We start from the raw sequence: 16982 nt of genomic DNA, 5'->3' as shown, positions 1-16982 counted from the left end.
AACTCATTACGAGCCTCAGGATATTAGTAGCCCTCAATAAAGAAAAAGAATAGCCTCCGAGAAGGGCATGCACTGTATTCCAGGCTACAGCCAGGATTAAGGGCAGGCTGAGGATCTTCCTGCAGCCCAGGAGCTGGGATCATAGGAGGACAGAGGGCAGGCATGGCTCCTGGGGCAGTGGGGGAGGGGGGAGACATGGGATGGGTTCTGAAGTTAAGGTCAAGAAAAGAAACCCTAGGGAGAGATGTGAAGAGAAAATGTCTTTGGAATTTTAGGATGAAGGTCCACAAACTAGGATGAAGATAGCGGCTCACTTCCTTGCTTATACAATTCTCTAAGTGCCACAACCAGCTCTGGAGCTGGCCAGGGGAAGACGTGGTGAGGAGTTGGGAGACGAGAGAATTGTTAGTACCCAGATTTAAAAAAAAAAAAATCCTACCCCAGGGTTAATCTTCCTTGTCAGCTTGATTTGCTTAGGGATCATCATAGAAATACATATCCAGTAGCCGGGTGGAGTGGTGCATGCCTGTAACGCCAGCACTCCAGAGGCAGAGGCAGGAGGATTTCTGTGAGTTGGAGGCCAGCCTGGTCTACAAAGAGAGTCCAGATAGCCAAGGCTACACAGAGAGACTCTGTCTCAAAAAACAAAAACAAAAACAACAAAACAAAACAAAACAAAACAAAAAAACAAAAAACAAAACAAAAAAGAAACACATATCCAGATGTTAAATGGTGATTCTAGAAAAGTTTAATAAAGAAAGGAAGATCTGTTTTGAATGTGGGTTGTGCCATCCCACTGTCTAGGACTTCAGGCTGACTGCAAACGCTTCCTCCCACTCCCACCACTATAGGCTGCCCCCTCAACCTGAGAGCCCAAAGAAACCTCCCTTCATCACAGTCCTGACAGGTCAAATTGTGACCATAAGCCATCTGAGGCTTGAAGGGATGGCTCATGGGAACTACTGGTGTACCACAAGGCATGTGATAACATGAGGTACCATGTGATAACTTTCCTCCACGGGGGACACAACGTCACAGAGAACAAGAACTCACATTCTCAAGGCATGAGGATCAGCCACCCATAACCTCTTTGGGAATCAAGACGGATCCTACCGGGGACAGACCACAAGGGTGGCAGGGACCATCCTCCTGGGTACAGCATACACCTTCAGTCTGTCTTCTGAAACAGTTAAGAGTAAGGACTGAGGCTCACTGACTATCAGAGTTTTTTTCAAGGCCTGAAATACATATTCTTCATCCGTGCCCCCAAATATCCAAGCACTCTTCCATGTGCCTCTGAGGATTTGATTAAAGCTGTTCAAATCCACAGCCAAGGACATCAGCCAACTAAGGTTTTGTTTTCTCATTGGTTTATGATTCTATCCACTTGAAAAAAAAATGCACGTAATCACCGGAGATGGTAGTTGAATAGCTTTTCCTCTTTCCTGGTTTACCGGGTCATTATCACAAAGTGGGGTTGCATAACCGACATTCCTCATGTGAAGTGGTTCAGCCACTCATGTGAGCAACTAGACCTCTGCAGATCAGAAGGCTTTCTGTCATTCAAACTCCACGAGACATAATTCTTACTAAGAGTGTGACAATGACTTCCTTTATAATCGACAACATTCACACTTAGATGTTATGCCCTCGAAAGCTCCATATACTCTGGGGTGGGTGCAGACCTGTGTGAATCCGCCCGTGTGATCCTGGACGATGCAATGCCAAGGTGCAAGCTTTAGCCCAGGAAGTCTCTTACTCCATCAGATTCCCAGTCCAGGGCTCCTGCAACCTGTACACAGTGATCAGTGAGGTCACATCTCAGCTTAGGTATGCTGTCCAAATGCCCAACACATTTAAACTTAACTTTAATACATTTGCATACACTTCTAAGTAATGATTATTTCAAAGATCTGAGGCAAAAGACTAACACTATTCAGAAGTTGGGGTAGATCTGAAATGTCTGCTAGCTGGCTTTATTATGTAGATTAAGACCCTTTCCCTCCAGCAAGCCAACATGCCTTTCAATGTGACGATGCAATGAAGCAAGTTGTTAGAAACAAACTAAATCAATTCCCAGTTGAGATAGCTTACTGGCTGCTCTTCTAAAAGACCTGAGTTTGATTCCCAGCACCCAAATGGCAGCTCATAGGATCTGATGCCCTATTTTGGTCTCTTTGGGCACCAGGCACACAAGTAGACACATAGACAAACATGTAGGCAAAACAAACACCAATATGCATAAAATAAAGTCAATGATTTAAAAAAAACCCATACAGTTAAAAGTAGGAACTCTGGTTTCCATAATGTCTCCATACTGTGAGGGGAAAGGCTCTGCTAGGTCCAGAACCAGCTCCAGCCGCTCTCAGTCATGTCTTTCCTGGGCAGGTAGGTCTAGTTAAACAATAAACCAAGAGCTGATCTACCCACTAATCAGAGAAAGTATTATAAGGTTATTAGTATCAGTTTAATACCAACTGCTCTCGGGAGTTGAAAATATTCAAGATTAGGTTTTTACCTTTCAGGTACTTAGCATATAGAGCACTACAAGGCACAGAAACTCACAGGAGACAAACTGAAAAGGTCATAGAATAGTCAGTCCCTGGGCTTGGCCAAGACCTGCAGGGTGAAGAAGATAGATAGCATAGTTTTCTCAGCAGGAATAATGGCTTCACTGTGGAAAACAAGGATAGAAGTAAATTGTCATGGTAATAAATATAAGTCTGTGTTGTGGTGTGTTTTCACAAAGCTCTTCTACTGCATCTGCCATAGTGCCATCTTGAGAAATCTGGGATGTTGGGGTACACTCCAAAAAATTCAGTTTAGTAAAAGGGATACTAGAGTTTCTGGACTATAGAATCTAGAGAAAGATGAAAAAGAGGACTTTGGGATAGATGGTCCACTAGTTAGGAAGCCAACTCTTACACATCTGTGAGAGAAAGGGAGATGACTATCACAGCCTCGGAGCAGGAACGAGATGCCCATCAAAGGCAAGAGGGAACGAGACGTCTAAAGCAGCACAGTGTACAAACATCCACGGAGAAATGCTGGGCCCCCTTGAAGGCAAAGGATGGGCATAAGGCCAATGCTTTCTGGAAATGAATCCCGAAGCTTCTAGAAAGTATACTGGAACAGAGAAAATCGGTTACTATTGAGAAATCTAATGAATTCAACTCAGAGATGAGATCATCTAGGGTTGTCCAAAGCTTGAAGTTTTAACTAACAAAAAAAGGGAAGAAAAATTAAGGCACGCACACACGTATGCACGCACGCACGCACGCGCGCGCACGCGCACACACACACACACACACACACACACACACACACACACAGAGAGAGAGAGAGAGAGAGAGAGAGAGAGAGAGAGAGAGAGAGAGACAGAGAGAGAGAGAGACAGAGAGAGAGACAGAGAGAGAGAGACAGAGACAGAGTCAGGGACACAGAGAGAAAGAGAACACAAAAGCAACAAAGCCTTCTTTCCAAATTGGGCTCCTAGCAGAAGTAGCAGGAAGAAGACAGGCAGAATGAGGGCAAGACCCACCCTGGCCTCTGGCAGGATGGGCCATTCCACTGCCTGCACTTATAACAACACAGCATTATACAGCATGAGATGAGTCACAACAAGCAGGAAACGGAATGGTTTCTGGATGTTTAAGTTGTGCACAGCCATCTCATATGCATGCTACAGCGAAGCCAGGAGCTAGTCAAGTACCTTCCTCTGCTAAGGATAGAGAAGGGTTTCGTATCTGTCCCCATGGTGGCTGTGTGTGCATCTGTCCCCATGATACCCGGTGACTGTGTATGCATGTCCCTCCTGCCTCGTGTGGCTGTGTATGCATCCATCCCCATGGTGGCTGTGTGTCTACCTTTTTCCTTGCAGAGGAACTGGACCTTTGGGGAAGAGGCATGAGCCAGACTCAGTGAAGTACTCACAGCTACAAGTAATGTCCATGCTAGGTCAAGCCAGTGCAGGTGTGTGTGTGTGTGTGTGTGTGTGTGTGTGTGTGTGTGTGTGTATGTATCTGTATGTATGTATGTATGTATGTATGTATGTATGTATGTATGTATGTATTCTTGCATGTCTAGGAGAGACACCCCTTTAGTGAGCCCGGGAGGAGTATCTGAAGTAGTTCAGTCTCCACACTCTGACCCTGTGTGAACTGGGAAAGCCATACCAGTGAGTGGATAATTCAGGAGCCTGTTGCTCTGGCCGATTTATTTCTTCAAGAAACCATTCCCTTTGGCTTTCCCTCTCAATCCCAACAACCTCCAGTCCTCAGTGGAGGGAAAGGGAGAGGATTACACTTCAGTATCTGTTCAGGGAGTATCCTTCTCTTGGCTGATCACAGAGCCCACCGTGGCAGCCCCTCCTCTAAAGATGCCCTCCTTAGTGCGGAACTAGAGAAACCCCCACGCCGAGGTTCACTCAGCCTCATCAACGGGGCCTCCCATCCTCCCATCCAGAGGTGGTGAAGCACCAGGGAATGAATTCCTTCCACTTATATCTCTCTTACAGAGCCTATGCCCTGCGATGGTAAATAAAGTCCATATACGTGGTATTGCGTTGGGGCGTTACCTCCCCTTCCTGCTTTAAGTACATACAATAGAAATTAGTCTCTTTGGGCCCTCCAAGAACTTGCCTGGGATAAAGCCTGGGAGAGTTGCACAAGCAGGTGTGCCTCCATATACATGCAATAGCTGACAATCTAATTAATTGCATGGGAGTTGTTTTAAATGTCTCCCTTCGTTTCCTGCCCAGATGTACAAACCGATCACTGAGTCCTAGCAAGTCTTGCTCCTAGGCATCTGGCCCCTACCCTGCTTCTGCCCTCATGATCATCGCCTTTGTCAGGCACCGCCCTAAGAGACTCCTTCCTTCTTGATTTCGCTTCCAGTCCCATGTGACTTCAGGCCCTGTGCCTTCTTGCTGTAATCAGTTGACTCTACAAAAATCCTATTGAAAACATAGTCCAGAGGCTGAGGATACAGTTTGGCTCATCGAGTGTTTGCCTAGTATGCCACTGGGCCTGGGTTCAAATCCCCAAGACTGCAACCAAGACAAAACAAACACAGGAAGCAGCATCACTTTGGACAGAGTGAATCTGAACACATGAGCGCAACACACGTGGCTTTTCATGTTGATCTCATTCTTAGCCTCAACTTTACGGTCACCCCAGAGTTTCCCCTCCCCCTCTGTCCTCTCACTGACTTCTCGCAGTTCTCATAGACACCACTGTGACCTCTTCCCATGTTTCCTTCCTTCCCCTGCCCATATGGAAAGACCCTATTTCTCTGGGAAGTCTTGGGCTAAGAAGTAGCAGACACTCTCACCAACTTCACCCCCAAACCCCATAATTGCATGCGGCTTGTCTTTTGTGCATGCCCCTCCCTCCGCGGATGATGAAATCTCAGGCTGTCAACTTTTGTGGAAACGAATCCATGAACTAATGCAGAGAGAGAAGATATACGCGAGAGATGTTGGTTTGAAGCCCAGACATGAACCCACTGGGGTATGGTGACTGACTGATATAGTCACAGGGAAACCTGAGTACCCAGAAAGAAGACAGTAGCTTACAAAGCAGAAGAGTGAGGCTGGACTCCTAAGAAAGTGCTGGACAATCCTGAGAAAGAGCAAAAATAAAAGGAAGGTATCGGGAGCGGAGAGATGACTGAGAGGTTAAGAGCACTTGCTATGGAGAAGAGGGGTTGGGTTCCCAGCACCCACAGGGTGGCTAATAACCACGTCTACCTCCAGGTTCAGAGGACCTGAAGCTCTCTTCTGGTCTCCTTAGGCAGAGTCACGCATGTGATACGGACGTGCAGGAAAGCAAAAACACTCACAAGCATGAAATAAAAATAATCTTAGAAGAAGAAAGGCCTAACTAAGGGCATAATATTCCAAAGACTAACTGATGCGGAAAAGCTTCTGGAAAGAGGGCAGGGCCTGGCAAAGAAACGGAAAGTTCCTCAGAATCAAAAAATGCAGTTGCTTGGTCAACCCTAATAAAATGAACACAGCCAGGAAGTCATAAAGTTCAGGTTCTAAACACATGATTATCTGAGAACTACCATCACACAATCTTCTAAAATTGTACACGAAGTTCTTCTACAAGGACATTTACGCAGCAACTCCATGGAACCTCAGACCGAAGCCCCTCATGTCAGTAATAACGTGATCACAGACTATGGTTTCTGAATACCCACTGCAATCCTTCTCACTGGGGGTTTTAACCATCCTCTTGCCTCATCGGTGCCTCATCGGTGACTCTGCTACACATAGTCCCAACGAAACTCTCTGTCGGTCCCAAATAAATATCACTTCTTTTTTTTTTTCTTGTAGAATCTCTCCCTGAAATATTTTTCTTTTGATTGACAAGTTTACTCTGAGCTGGTAATACCACAGTGGAAAAGAAGAAGTACTGCACCATTGTGAAAGGACACTTGGGTAAAAAAAACAACAAAACGATGGCATGGAGCTAACTAAACGGAACCTGTACAATATACATGCATGCATACAATTCTTTTTTTTTTTATTAAGGTACATTTAATAAAGTCTCACTGTTGTTGTTTTTAATAACAGACATGGAAAGCGTAGGGAATCCTTTGCTACACTGTCTGGGAAAAAAAAAGAGTTTTTCCTCTTACTAATGTTTCCTGAAATACGGTTTCTTTTCAGTTCTGAGTCATCCTTTAAGAGTAAGGCAGCTTTTTCCAGTTTAGACTTTTCTAGGCACAGGTACCAACTCAAACGAGACTGTAGGTTTTGAAGGGCAAGAATTGAGGCCTTGCCCAAAAAAGAGACTAGCTGCGTTTGGAAAGCAGAGCTGACTTCCTTACAGCTAAGTGTGAGGTTTCCTGATCTTCTATTAGGAAGCCCACAGCCAACATGGATGACCGAAGACGGAAGTCTCCCGCATGAGTCAGCCGGAGCCCATGCTGCCCTAAGCAGCCACCAACTGGGCAGGGCTAGGCTCATGCAAAAATTTCATCGTTCTCAGCCTAATGATCCCAAATCTGTGTTTTCACGTCTCACTGCTCAAATGTGCGTGCTGCGGAGAGAGCGGAATAGTGGCTGTGGCTACGAGGGCACCAAGCAGGAATAAAGTACAGATGGTTCTGCTTTGACAATGAGGCTGCGTCCCAATGAGTCACTATAAAATCAGAACGCATTAAGGTGAGCCATCCTGAACCAGGGGTTGTGGTTTGAATGTGAAATGGTCCCCAGCCTCCCCACAGGTTTATGTGTTTGAATACTTGCTTCCCAGCTGCTGATGCTATTCTGGGCAGTTGTGGAACTTTTAAGAAGTCTAGCTGGAGGAAGTGGGTCACTTGTGGGGAGGGAAGACAGGTACTGGAGGCTAAAGCCAGGCCCTCCCTTCGAGCCAACCTACTCTGCTTGCTACTTTTCTGAACTCTGAGCATCATCATGACCCTGTTGCCATGCCTTAAGGGCTATAGCTTCTCACACCACGAGCCAGAAGAAATACTTTTTTCACTAGGCTGGTTTTCTCAGATGTTTGGTTTCAAAGCAGTGAGAAGTGTAATCAACACTGGAGCCATCTCTAAGCTATACTTAACGTGTGACTGGGACTGTCGGCTTTCATTGTTATGACCGTCTATGATGAATGGTGAATAAAAGTTTTCTTAAGCTTTTATTGCACAAATACAGATGCATGGTGTTATTTCAGAGATCTCTACTGGCCACTGACCACCTCTGGGTAGAGTCCCTTATCAAACTGACCTGTGAAGTTGGGGGTTTAGCTATTGTGGAGGTTTGAGCCATAGGCTTGGGTACCTGCACACTTGGTCTCCAGCTGGTGGTGCTGTTTGGGAAGGTTGAAGAACCTTTAGGAGGCAGAGGCTTGCTGGAGGATGTACATCACTGGAGGGTGGCTTTGGGAATTTGTAGCCCTGCTCCATTCACTCTGTGATTCCTGTGTGTGGATAAAGATGTGAACGGCGACCTCCATGCTCCAGCTGCCTGCTGCCACCCACCTCTGCCATTACGGATTCTTACTCCGGAAGCATAACCCGATATAAACTCTTCTATAAGTCACTTTTGGTCATGGTGTGTTTTCTCCCAGCAAGGAAAGTTGGCTACCACAGTTACTCCCTTGCTTTTTAAGGAAAATAAGCCGGGCAGAAGTATTTCTGCTTTAGTTTCATTTCTGTTGCTGTGACAGATAACCTAGACAAAAACAAACAAACAAACAAAAAACCAAAAAACAAACAAACAAAAAAACCCTTATTCGGTTTACAACCTCAAGGTCCAAGCTGTTGTTTCAGGGAAGTCAAGGCAGGGTCTCAAGCAGCTCATCTCATCAGGCCCAGCGTCAAAGCAAAGACATTAATGCTTGCTCCCTTCTTACACTGTTCAGAATGCACCACCTGGGGAATGGTGCCACCCACAGTGGGTTGCATCTTCCTACATCGATGAATAAGCTAGACGATTCCCCGCAGGCATGCGCGGAGACGCCCATGATCTAGATGATTTCCTGAAGACTCTTCCCTGGGTTAGACCAGGATGTGCCACACTGGCACTTAAAACCAGCCAACAAGCTGCTCCTTCCGCATTGTTATTTTAAAGCCCTAGGCTCATTTCCCATTGTTTACCCATAATGGGATAGAATCCAGACTCCTTTGTGTGTAGTTTAATTCATCACCGTGAAGGGAATACTTCATGCCCCTTATGTTGCCTCTGCCTGTTATCTCACTACACCAAAGCTTCCTTTGTATATAGCTTCATGAGCTCTCTATGGCTTCTACAACAGACCACCACGGTTTCAGCGACTTTATACCACACTCCTTCCCTTATTGCTCTGTGGTTTGGAAATGTCACCGCGTGTTCTAGGCTGCTTTCTGTTGCAAAAATAGTCTGACCAGAAGCAACGGGGAGGAAGGGGTTTATTTGGCTTTGACTTGTAGGTTATGGTCTGTCATCTCAGGGCAGGGACTCAATCAGAAGCTTGAAGCAGAAACCTTAGGGCACTATGTTTACCAGTTGGATTGCTGGCTTATTCTCTGTCTCACAGCTACCTTTTTATACAGCTTAGGCCCTCGTGGTTGGGGAATAGCACCTCCCACAGTGGACTGGACACTCCCATACCAATTAGTAATCAAGAAAGTCTATATAGTCAGAACTGGCATTTGGAACAGAGACTATGAAGCCTTCCGTTAAACTTTACACTTTGGGTATAGAATATATTTCAAGCACTGATGGTTAATTTGGGTGTGTGATGTTTTTATCTATTTGCAGGGTTTTCTTAATAACAAAGTACATAATTTTTTTTAAAGGACAGTTCCCCATAGACATGTCCACAAGGCCAGTCTGGTCTGGAGAATTCTTCAATCACGGTTCCTTCTTAGGATATGTAGGCTGACAATAAATACTAAGCAGCACACATGTGTCTTAGTGGGCTAAATTCAGACACTGGTAAAGGCAAAGTCTGCTTCTTTGCTTTTGCAGCTGCCTACATTGTCCTGTGAGACCCTTTCATCTTTAAAGCCAGCCAACAGCCAGAGGAGTGTTTCTTGAGACACCACCAATTTCTTCCTTAGCCTCCAAGAGCCCTATGATGACACAGGGCCCACGTGGATGATTCGGAAATGCCTTCCCATCTCAAGGTTCTTTCTTCTTCACATCCAGAAAGTCTCACATGATCATGCAAGGACACATTTTCCTGCCCACCATAGTAGGTTCCTTCTGTATGGAGGACCCACTTTTCTGCTTAAAGACTTTGAAGCTATTCTCACTATTCCCTGAGAGATTGTAAGAAGTCACTACTTCATGAGGCCCCTTTCCTCCTCTAAACCCAAGGAGGCCATTTTTCTCTGCCTCCTCGGAGCCCACACGCATGCGCACTGGCGGCGACACGTATTCTGTGCTCTAGTAAGTTTGTCTTCAGGCACGTCACTCCAACTAGACGGTGAGTCATGGTGTCTTACTCATCTTTGCAGCTTCAGAAGCCTCACCATAAAAATTTGTGGGGAAGAAAATTTAATGTGGTGTTTGAATGCATGAAGAGACCTCAGGTGGAGCCCTGAGGCAAGCCCAATAAATGTACAGAAACAGCCTCTGTTTGGATCCTAACTGTTAAATGAGTCTGACAGCCTTTCATTAGTTATGACCACATAACCAACCAACCCCTATTCTCCAACCATTCCAGGGTGGTATCACAGCAGAGTTATAACCAACCATTTACACCCTAACACTGTTGAGTGTCTGTGGAAACGATCAAAACTGTAAGTGTTCCCCTGCGTTTGGCTAGAAATGACAAGCTATACCCCCAGTGCGAGGGTGGACCCTAAGTTAGGCAAGCGCTACTTACTATCTACAGGTTTTCTGAATTCACACTAACTCACTCACTTGCCTAACAAAGCTAACTGAATTGGTCAGAGACTGAAAGCAATTTAGTTACTACAGTAGTCACTTGGTATTTAAGCATCTGGAGGTTCTTGGGGGGGAAAAGTTGGAAGTTCAAAATTAAACAATAGCTGTATTGCTTAAACAGTCCGAAAATTTTCAATTACAATTCAAAGGGGGGGGGTTGGTTGAATAAATTAAGGTCACATGAGTGTGGGGTGATCTATTTTTAAAGTAAATGGTCTGGCTGTGTATATATCTAGTGTCCCTAGCAAAACCACTGGGCACAGAAACACAAACGCGCGCGGGAAACACTCCTAAAAACCTATGAGCTCTGAAGTTGAGCTTCAAGGACCCCATTGAAGCAGGAAGAGAGATGATCACCTGCTTTGTCACTTGAGTACTTTGTTGTTTGTTTCCACTAGTAATAGTAAAACCCTCTCCGCCCTAACTGATTCTGTTAATGTAAGGCCGTGAGAACACAGGGTTTGTGAAGTCACGGGCACGAGGTGGGGGTGTTGGGCGGTGGGGCAAAGGGGCCTTTGGCTACATTTCATTTCATTTCCTAGGACTGAGAATACTTGGTCATTTTAGAAGCAGGTGGAGGCCCCCATTAGCCTATAGGAGACCCCACAGTCACAGAAGGTAAACAGAGGATCAGCTCCCTGCTACGGATCAGAAAGACAAGGCTAGGGGAGAGAGTCCACTTATTCCTATCCAAACAGCACGAGGGAGATGCAGCTACATGGAGTAATCGTGGCAGATTTTAAACGTGATGCATCATACGGCCACCAGGAAGCGGCACCATTCATGTGCTGGGTCTTCCTCAAACTTGTAAATATTTTAATAGATGTATATGGGTAACTGTAGGGGAAACCGGCGAAGCTGCAGTGGAAGGTACAGATCGCGTGTTTTGTGCGTTAGCTCAGTGTCTGCAAAGTATCTTGCTCTAATTTAGTCTCTCTGGGAAAGTAATTCTTTTTCCATCTTGCATATTTCACCCTGAACATTTTACTATGTCGAGTATAGTAGCAACTAAAAAAAGTGTTTCGTCTAGAAAAAAAAAAGTGAGAAAACTTGAAAAACCACTGCGTTTCTACAGTGCTGTTTCCAAGTTCTTAATATAAAGCTAGAGCAAAATAAAGATTGCTGCAGTAACCAAACTTTGAACAAGTGTCTTTCAAAACAATGACAACTGAGCCACATTACTACAGTGTGAGCAGCGAATGTACCTGCAAACATTTTTCTTTTTCTTTTCCAGTTTGCTTTATAAACCTTGGAATCTGCTATCCTAGGCCATTTTTAACGAGGGAGACAAGCAACGCCCAGGTTTGAAAAGGATTTACTCTTTTAGCCAAAGAAGCCCTTTTCCCCATACCAGACCATGAGGCAATTTCATGTCAACTTGCTATGGTGTCAAATGCGACAAACTCCAAGAGCTCCAGTGACAAGGAAGCAGCTCTCAGCACCCTCTGCTTCCCACACTTGCAGCATCAGGACGCGGCGCCCTAGAGGCTCCCCACGCCGCCTTCCGGGCAAAGGCCAGTACACCCCTTTTTCTGTCTCGGGAAACTGAGGTACCGAGACGAAAAACGATCTACAGCCCAAAAAGAGCCCCGTCTCTGCGTGGCGTCCTCCTTCTCCCGGGAGATTCGGGAGGCAAAGGGCCAGCGCGCTGTAGACAGCGCGCTCTTAGCCCTCAGAAGGTTGTGGCATGAGCCTGGGACACAGCTGTCCCCAGACCGCCAGTCCCCGCCCTGCATTTATTTCCAGCATCCTGAGACCAGCCATGAGCTGGGACTGCAAGGCACCTCCAGGCGCATAGCCTCCACCAGCCCAGGCGTCCGAAAGTTCCGCAGCTCTGGCGGCCGCTGACCACAAGCCCGGCACGGAGCTCCCTCCTGCCGTACCCTCCTGCCTAGGCTCGCCCGCCGGGTGCTCGCACTGACCTGACACCGCTGCGCCACTCCGGTGGTCGCCTTGCGCCGCTCGCCATGGCCACCCGGAGAGCTCTGCAGCACCCAGCGCGTAGCAACCTCCTCCGCCCGCGCCTCTTCGCCGCCTCTTCTCGATGCGGGCTGCTAGCCCTGCCGCCGGGAGCCGGAGCTTCCCACCTACGGGCGACCGTGCCGGCGAGAGCCGAGCATGCCCAGTGCGGCTCCCGGCGGCGCCGAGGCAGGGTGCGCTCTGTAGAACCGGGTTTTTGCGGCAGCAGCGGGTGGAGGCGGGTCGCTGCGGGCGGTGGGCCCCTCCCAGCCGGGGCGGGTCGCACAGCCGGCGGGCCAGTACTACGCTCAGCGAGCGCCGCCTCTGGGCGGGACCGGGTGGCCACCGGGAGGTGCTCCGGAACGCCACGGTGACTTGCTCTTCCACCAGCACCTTGAGCTGCCGGGGTGGCTTGACTGGTTACTGTCGGGGGCAGGGCGCTGCAGGCGCTGTCGCCGCAACTTTCCTGAGCGTCGCGTCGCAGCGGCGTTCAAGGACAGGCAGGAAAAGGCGTCTACGAGTGTCATCCTGGGTGCCACGGGCAACCAGCCCACCCACACATTAACCGACCTGGTCTCTAAGGCTGTCTGTCACACCACCTCGCTAGCAGAAGCATCTGGGGCCTTCCAGGCGGCCGCGCTGTCACAGCTAAAGCCCAGCGGGCGCCTGGAAGAGAAAGGGATAAGAAAGAGCTGGGTGTTTGCGGGTGGCCTCTGAGTAGTGGGGTTCCGAGGGGATTTATAAAACTGCCCCTTAAAATTATTTGCAGTTTCGACGTTCTCTCTAACGAGCAGTTAAGTTGTTTTTGGTGGGGAAAAATAAGTAATCGAAAAATATTTTTAACACCTACATAAGTTTTCTGTACACAATCCCGCTATGTTGTGGTGGATTCCTCTTCCCTGCCCCCTCTTTTTTCTTTTGGAGAGAGCCTGTCAGTTTCTGGGACAGTGACTAGGCTCCTCCTCCCGGGATCATCCTTGCTGCTCCCCCTCAGGCCACGCCTCACACTCGGCCTTTTTTTTTAAACTCCCGCAGCAACCTCCCTCCCCGCCCCCCCCCCACTCCTTACTCCCCTCCCCCCGCCCCCGGCCTCCCCCTCCCCCCCCCCCCCCCGCCACCAATGTTGGCCATTGGCTGCTAGGAAAACACGGAGAAGTGGATTTTTGCAAATTAAAGCTACTAAAGTGGCTCCAGCTGTCAGACCCTGTGCATTCTACTCTGAGTTAGGGACAGCTGTCAAGAAACCAGGAGGCTGTTTAAGCGATCTCAGTCCACCTCCTTCTCTGTGACTGGCAAACCCGGAGGCAGAGTATTGCCTGTGACCTCAAGCCCCGAGTCCGGACCCGCAGAAGTGGCTCAGGACTCAACTGAGCATGCTCCAGACAGTGCCAGCCTGCCGCACGTGGCTGCCTTTGGCATCTGGGTGCCCGAGGTTGAGGAGCATCAAGACATCAGGGCTCAAGAAACCTGAGGGAGCTGGGCTTACAGCGAGGAATAGCATGGACACGTGGGAAGAACGCTGGTGCGGGGAGGGTCTTGTGTGCCGATGGATGCGTGGGCTCTGGTTTCTAAGCATATCAAAACCCAGTCGCTCCCTAAAAGCCCGAAAATAGAAATAATACTTTAACATTAGTTTCCATAGCGCCTTAGCTCAAAAGAACCTCTCCTGCCTCTTTCAAAAAGCCTAATCTTTTCAAGTTATTCAATAAGCATTCTTTACAATTGCAGTCGAGCACTATACGGAATCTGTCTCCCTTTGTTCAAGTAAGTCATAGTATGTTCTTGTAAAGTATTTTTGTATTCACTTCTGCTCTACTTGTTTTTCTCCCCACTCCTTTTAATGTCACAGAACTTGCAGAATTACTCCCGTTCTGTCTTAGAGACACTCGCTGCGGTGTGTTTGTGTGTGAGAGAGCATTTGCTTTAAACCCTTAGTGACGGAAGACTGAAGTGGGAAAAGGCTACAGGGAAAACCATACCGATTTAAGATGAATAAACTCGAGGAGAAGGAGGAAGAGAAATAAAGGGAGGAGGAGGAAGGGAGATAGGGTGACGGCCTCCTACTGAGTTAAAAAAATTTGACCTGCCCGCTAGGTTTGTTAAGATTCTAGGAAATAGCCCAAGTGAGAGTGACCCTTCATGTCAGCCTCTTGGCCTGAACCAATGCCAGTTCAGAGTCAGTGTGGTGGGGGGTCACCATGTCTAGTGGGCGTTTATTTCCGGGAAGAATGCTAATGTGCTTCCCTTTTGGATCCTAACTTACTAGGGCCATTTTAATTCGCCCCTCCCTCCTGCGTTTCTAGAATCTGATGCTGCTGAGGTCCAGAACGCTGCTCTGGATCTTGCCCACATCTCCACAGACGTGAGTACCACAAATAGTGAAGCCTGGGAAAGAAAGGGTGGGCATCCGGGATGTCTCTTGGGCAGCTACCTTGGAACTTGGGTCTGAAGCTATCTCCTCCCCAGTCCGCCTTGTGGGACTTGAGCTTAGCTCTCAAACCACTGTGACCTTTCCTCCGCATCTGCTTCTTTGTGTCCTCTTCTTTGCCTCAACCTATTTTAGGTGTTCTCTCTCCTGCTGTCCTGTGATCTTTCATCCTTCCAAAAATGGCCAATACCAAGCCGGGTTAGTCGGCCACACCCAACCTTTCACGTGGCTCAAACACCTGTTCCGATTGGTCAATGTCTGGTGTTTGTCCGTGTATGTCAGTCTTTTCTACCATCTTTGTCTCTAATTCTATTCTTTCTCTGTATCTCCCTAAGTTCAGACCTTTATATGGAATCTAGCAGCTCCCCTGCCATGCCTTCAGCATTATGTGCTGAACACAGTCCATGGGCTGTGATTGCTTTTTTGCCAGTATTTTCTAGCAGGGTCACTGGTACCTCCACTCAGCCAGAGATCACAAATCTGGAAATGTCTTGATCTAGTCACGTGACTTTTTTCCATCGTCCTGCTGGTCACAGACACTGCCCACCTGCCTGTAGGTATCTGAAGAGCTCTTATCCTTTGTGTTCCCACCATCACTGCCCTCTTCAGTCCTCATCATCGCTAATGGGTCGTCGTTAACCATGGCGACATGATGGTTTCATATAGCTAAACAAGCCCCTTTGTGCTCTTCAACACACCCTCCTCTGTGCCTCCTTAGATTTTCCTTTTTCACCAAGTTATATTACAGTGTGTGCCTCACCCCTGAGGAGAGTTTCCAGCCAGTGTTCCCTAATACCCAGTGTCCTAGCCAATCCAAGTGACCTGCTATGCAAACAGACACCTCCACACACTCATCACTTCTTTGTTCCTCTGTCATCTTAATTTACCTGTCAGATATTAAGCACTCAAGGGTGAGTTCAGACTGGGCACAATCTGGCTTTCCTGGAGTAACTTCCGCTTGGATACTTCCTTATGTGCCTTGTGTCTTGTCTCCGTTTTGACATCTGGCCTTGAAGAAAAAATTTTTTTTCTTTAGTTGTCTTCTCTACACTGTAGGGAACTTGATAGTAATGGAGGCATCTCAGCCATCTTTGTTTTCAGCATCAACACAAGGTTATCTGATGGATTGATCCATATGTATTGATACAATACTGAAAGTTTGTTCCTTAAAAAAAAATTCTTCTTGAAGCGTTTACGTAGGTTGCAAAGAAATTGATGCCAGAACAAAGTCACGTCCAGTGCAACATGAGGGACATAAGAGAGATTTCAAGTTTGGCCTCCTTACACCCAGTGAGTTTTCTTCACCTTCAGAAGTCAGGAATGCTTTGGGAGCCATCTGGTGTACTTGCTTCATTGGCATGAAGTAACACAGCATTACTAATTAATCCCTTTTCTCTGTTGCCCTGCTTTCTTCTGGCAGCATCCAGACAAGCCTCCAATTGTCTGAAGGTCATTATTTTACTCCATAGAATAGATTTTTCCCCCTCTTTAAAGTGTGGTACCTCAGAAAGGCAAACTAACCATTTGGGAATTAATGTGATTTTAATACTACTCTCAGTTTTTACTGTCCACTGACAGCCAGAACTAAACCCCAGGTGTGTGGGGAGGTGGGGCAAGTCATCTGCTGAGTCATCACCTGAGGATGATAACTATGCTGGTGGCTAGTTTTTGTCAATTTGACAGAGGTGAGGATCACCTGGGAAGAGGGAACTGTCTGCATCTTCAGATGAACAACGGCCTCTTCCATCAGACTGGCCTGTAGATGCATCTTTGAGGGCATTTTCTTGATGCGTGATTGATGTGCGATGGCCTGGCCCCATTGTAGCCAGTGCTACCCCTATGATGGTGGCCCTGGGTTGCACAAGAAAGCAAGCTGATTAAACCATGGAAAAGCAAGTCAGGGACACATTCCTCTGTGGTCTCTGCTTCAGTAACTGCCTTCATATTTCTGCCTTGAGCTCTCCTGCTTTGGGTTCTCTCAATGATACATGGTAGACTATAAGCCAACCAACCTTTCCCTCCACACTGGACCCCAAATTAGGCACAGACCACCCCAAAACACCAATTTCCAAGTGCAAACCAAATTAAAAAAGATTCTTTATTGAGCAAGGCAACTAGACAAGGTCCCTGAATTTGAATTGGGCAGAAACAACAACAGCGAGCTTTGCAAATGTTAATTTTAAGAGGGAAAAGGGTTAGGAATAC

At 47.2% G+C, this 16982-nt stretch overlaps 1 protein-coding gene across 1 annotated transcript in view; it reads right to left on the bottom strand.

The window, feature by feature from the left end:
• MFAP3L (microfibril associated protein 3 like) overlaps positions 1-12533 on the bottom strand; it is a 43420-nt gene extending 30887 nt beyond the window's left edge. The window contains exon 1 of the mRNA XM_084758153.1: positions 12313-12533. The gene's annotated coding sequence lies outside the window, so the exon portion shown is untranslated. The remainder of the gene's footprint in view (positions 1-12312) is intronic.
• Between the last annotated feature and the right edge of the window lie 4449 nt (positions 12534-16982).

This window comes from Acomys minous (genome assembly GCF_964271855.1).
Source record: "Acomys minous genome assembly, chromosome: 15".
NCBI classification, from domain to species: Eukaryota; Metazoa; Chordata; class Mammalia; order Rodentia; family Muridae; genus Acomys; species Acomys minous.
This window is presented reverse-complemented; position numbering and strand designations above follow the sequence as displayed.